This window comes from Periophthalmus magnuspinnatus, chromosome 2, assembly GCF_009829125.3.
Source record: "Periophthalmus magnuspinnatus isolate fPerMag1 chromosome 2, fPerMag1.2.pri, whole genome shotgun sequence".
NCBI classification, from domain to species: domain Eukaryota; kingdom Metazoa; phylum Chordata; class Actinopteri; order Gobiiformes; family Gobiidae; genus Periophthalmus; species Periophthalmus magnuspinnatus.
Genome location: NC_047127.1, coordinates 10,266,555 through 10,271,392, shown reverse-complemented (window position 1 = coordinate 10,271,392; position 4,838 = coordinate 10,266,555). Strand labels below are relative to the sequence as shown.

The 4,838-nt window shown below is 41.3% G+C and overlaps 1 pseudogene; it reads right to left on the bottom strand.

Annotated features, from left to right (window-relative positions):
• Positions 1-3,020: 3,020 nt before the first annotated feature.
• LOC117384943 (lysM and putative peptidoglycan-binding domain-containing protein 4-like) lies at positions 3,021-4,424 on the bottom strand (annotated as a pseudogene).
• Positions 4,425-4,838: the final 414 nt, after the last annotated feature.

Here is a 4,838-nt window from a genome sequence, read left to right as displayed (position 1 = left end):
TTTCAAAATGAGTGGTCTCATTTATAAAACAGCATGTGTTATTCTGACTGAAGGAGTGAGGAAAAAACCCCAAACTTCACACACGTTGAAAAATATTGGGATCTATAAAACCCTCCGTACACTCCAGCAGGTCATATCCTCCTCATAGATCACACCTGCAGCAGAAATCTGTGTACACGACCCCACCTCACGTTACGCCCCTTCAACACCTTCATTTGACCATAAAGGGACAGGAGAAAGGAGGACACGCCTCTTAAACAGCTCTATTTCACCATAAAGGACAGGAGCAAGCCCCGGTGTCTAAACATGGCTGCCTATTGTAGTCAATGAGCCGTGCTCAATGGCACATGTCGTGAGTTTAGCCTTTAGCGGCTAGGTACATCTGGTCCTGCCCATGGACCATGTGCAGCTGAGCTACCCCCCATGAGACTGAGCGACAAGAGCGAGCGGAACAGCGGCGAATGAGACAAGGGAATAATAAATAAATTACATATTATAAATGATAATGTTTATGATTTCAGGAGCTTCTGAACCATGTTCTAAATGTGCTCACATACTTTTTCATGTTGGACCACATGACCTCTCTCACCAATCAGAGCTTGACCTTAGCTAGAGCGGACACAGAGCGTAGCCAAAGCTAGCAATTAAAAGGTGTTTTTTTAAGGCAGGTTCTGAGCTGAGAAAAAGTTTATGATCTGGAAATAGGTAAAAATCACCACAAAATTTGACCTCATAGATCACACCTGGAGCAGAAATCTGTGTACACAACCCCACCTCACATTATGCCCCTTTAACACCTTCATTTGACCATAAGGACACAACACACCCTTTTATTGGCTCTATTTCACCATAAAAGGACAATGCAAAGTGAATTCTGAATGAGATTCACCTAAACAATAAACTATCATTAGCAATCATTGAGCAAAACAGTTTACTTTTATCCTGTAGATTTATCTGTGCTTATTCATAAAACACTCTGAACCACAGGACATATTTCATTTTACATGTGTGATGTTTGAACGTGCAGGACTAGACACTGTGTCATGTTTGAGGAGGAGGACAGAGTCTCCAGTGTCTCAGCGTAAAGAGGATGTGCTGGAGGATGTGTGGTTTCATGATCTAACACTAGTATGATGTGACAGCAGCTCTGGAGTACCCAGCTGTAGGACTATTGTACATGTTTTGGGTTGTTTAAAATACCATCAAAGACCATCTGACCTCTGACAGTTGTGAAAAGCACTTATAAACTTGCTGCAGTGAATAATTAGGATGTTTGGAATGCAAAAAGTAAGTGAGGAATAACTGGAATAACACTGCAAACTGTTTAAAATGAAGTAGTGCTGTTTCAGGTTTGTTTGTTTTTTTAGGTAAAGTTCCTTTAATACAGATGGAAGAGGCTTAAACCTGAAATTGTGCAGATTTAAGTTATAATACAGCATGTTCAATTTGTGGGTTTTGCTTTTGGATATATGCATTTTCCCCCTACAAATCTCATACATATAAATGCATCCTATATTAATGTAAGATATTGTCCTGTCCCTCTGCTCAGGTCAGACCGAGTGAGGAGGCAGTGACCTACAGCTCAGTGAAATACACCACTGTGGAGGATCCTGATCAGCTCTATGCCACCATCAAGAAATAAACCAACAACCAACCCAACAAACAACCAGCCCAAAACTAATACACCAACAAACCACGAACCAAGAGGCCCTGTGGTAATAATAGTTACCTGGAAGTAGTGGCGTATCGTAGCCTTTATAATGTTGATGTAGGAGTAAAAGTATGCTGTGTGAAAACTTCTCTGAGAAGAACTATTTTATTAAAAAGAAATGACTCAAATGTCTTGGGTAGGTTGACCTGCTGCTCTCTGTTGTGTTTATATATGCTCTGTAATATATAAACCACACTTTACTTGAGGAGGGGCTATTTAAAGTGCATATGACAGTTTAGACTAATTTCACTAAAACATAGTACAAATATTTTGCTGGTTTGTACATAATATCACAATATGGACATTAATAACAAACAAATTAGGTGCCCTAGCCTTGTTGTCACTAAACAAAGTCTACAGGACTGATGCACAAAATGCAAAAACATGGGTTTTCCAGGCATTGTCATGGCAACACCGTGCAAAATACAAACTTGGCCCCCTGGACTTTTTTGATGGGGACGACCTGAAGAGCGCATCGCCGTGGCAACCCAGTGTAAAATATGACATGGGTCCTATTGACTTTTTTGATCAGGATGACATGAAGAGTCATTGTGCCAATTTTCAGATTATTCCATGAAACTAATATTGTTCCCATGAATGGGAAAAATTGGAAGGTTTCCCTTTAGGATAACATTGGCACTTTAGCGCATCGCCATGGCAACACGGTTCCAAAAATGACATGGGTCTGATTGACTTTATTGATTGGGATGACCCAATTGAATTTTGTGCCAAATTTGATAACATTTCGTAAAACTAAATTTACGGCTCTCCATACAAATATATTAGATATTCTGCATCGCGCCCCCTACGTTTCTTTCATAATGAGTAGCTTTTGGCCAAAACGTTTTACAACTGATTCGAATTTGAGCAAAATCGAACTTCAAATGTGCAAACGGGAGCAAATTTTGAAATTTGAAAATTGCAAAAATTCTGATGGAATTTTGCGGCTTCACCACACGCAAACCGTTAAAGGCATCATCATGAATTGGAAAACTTGTCTAGATGATGTACAGTGATTTTCAGCCCTGCAGGTGAAGCGCCTTCAGAGGAGTTGATGAACTAACAACAATAACATTTGATAATTTAAAGAGGATCTGAAAACCTGCTGAATCCTCTGTATTAAAATGCTAATGCAGGTCAGTGACACAGGGCACAGGTCGACAGGAGTCTATACAACAGCACTGTTACTGTTTCTCCTCAACACATATGAATTAAACATGGACACAGACACTTACAGGCTAAAATTGGCACTTAACTGTCCCCTCATGAGCTCACATTTGGGGGCCGTCTCTCACACACTGATGGTACATTAGCCTGGCTCCTGAACTGGCCCCTGAGAGCCCCCTGCTGGCCCTGAGCTATTAGTGACCAGAGGGTGCACTGCAGGACCACCCTCCGAGGGCCTAGTTTTAAAGTAGATGATGTAGAAGAGCAGTAGTACGATGCTTACGAGCAACATGGCGATAACGGCATTCCAACAGTTGATGCCCCAGTCTGCATCTTGACCTTTGACCCCCTGACTCCTATGTCTCCTGTGACCCCTGTGCTCCCGCCTGTCCCCCACCTCCAGCAGCTCCTCGTCCTCCTGCTCAGTGCTCTGGATCAGTCTCTCCATGTCATTGTCCAGCTCCATGAGGAAGTGTGCGACCTCCCGGACATGTGTGGGCGCTGTGGGAGAGACCTCCTCAGGTGAGGGTGGGAGGGCATCAGGTGAGGGTGGCATCCTGAGTGGGGGGCACCTCAGTGAGAAAGCTGTGTTTCTGCACCGGGATCTTGATCAAGTCTTGTTTCTGTATGAGGTTATTCAGCCGCTTTATGTCAGCCACCTGGGAACAACAAACACACGGCTTCAACTTTTATCATTTGTATTATTATGATCTAAGTTTCACTTGTTTTTCTCTTTTTGTCTGTGAGAGTGAAATAATCTGATGTATGGATCAGGTTAAAAATACAGCTCAAGCCAGAAGTTTACATACACTACATAAAAAGACATGTTTTTTTCTCACTGTCTGACATGAAATCAGGCTAAACTTTTCCTGTTTTAGGTCAATTAGGATTACCAAAATTATTTTTATTTTAATATCAAAATAATGAGAGAAGGAATTTTTAGACAATTTTAAACAATTTGGGAAAGACCCAGATGATGATGTCATGTCTTTGGAAGCTTCTGATAGGTTTATTGACAACATTTGAGTTAATCAGAGACACACATGTGGATGCATTTGAAGGCACAACTGAAACACAATCATGGGAAAGTCAAAAGAAATCAACCAAGATATCAGGAAGAGAACTGTCGACTTGCACATGTCTGGTTCATCCTTGGGTGCAATTTCCAGATGCCTGAAGGTGCCATGTTCATCTGTTCAAACAATTATACACAAGTATAAACGTCATGAGAATGTCCAGTCATCATATTGCTCAAGAAGGAGACGGGTTCTGTGTCCCAGAGATGAACGTGCTTTGGTCTGAAATGTTCATATCAACCCAAGAACAAAAGCAACAGACCTTGTGAAGATGCTGCTGAAGTAAACAACCTCTGGGATCACAGTGGTGGTCCTCCTCATGTTGGGCTGGTCTCACGTGCACAGCAGGAGCACGGTTGATGAGTGGACTAATATTAAGTGTCTCATGCTTTTGGAGTAAACATGGGTCTGTAGTCAGTAAGAAGCTGCACACTTAGCTACTACGCTCCTACTCTCCTTACAGTGCCCATATTACACTGTTTTCTGATCTGATTATAATGTTTCCTCATCGCAGACATACCTATTTCATGTTTCATTCACACATGTTTAACACATAAACCCTGCACATTATCAGCTGAGTTTTCTCAATCAGAAAACACTCTGTTCCACCTTGTGATGTCATGTGGTGATACAGGAAGTTCCCTAATGTGTTTTTAAACTCCATACACCTTCACTAAAATCATTTGGATAAGTTCAGCTCTGGAATTGCCAAGCTTTACGTAACAAAAGCTAAAAGATAGCTGTTAACTTGAAAACTGACAGTTCATGACATCACAAGGTGGAACTGAGCATTTTGAGCTTTGGAGATATAGACAGACTAATAATAAAAGGTTACTCAAACATGTGTGAATGAAACAAAACACAACTTCAGGTATATTTTTGCT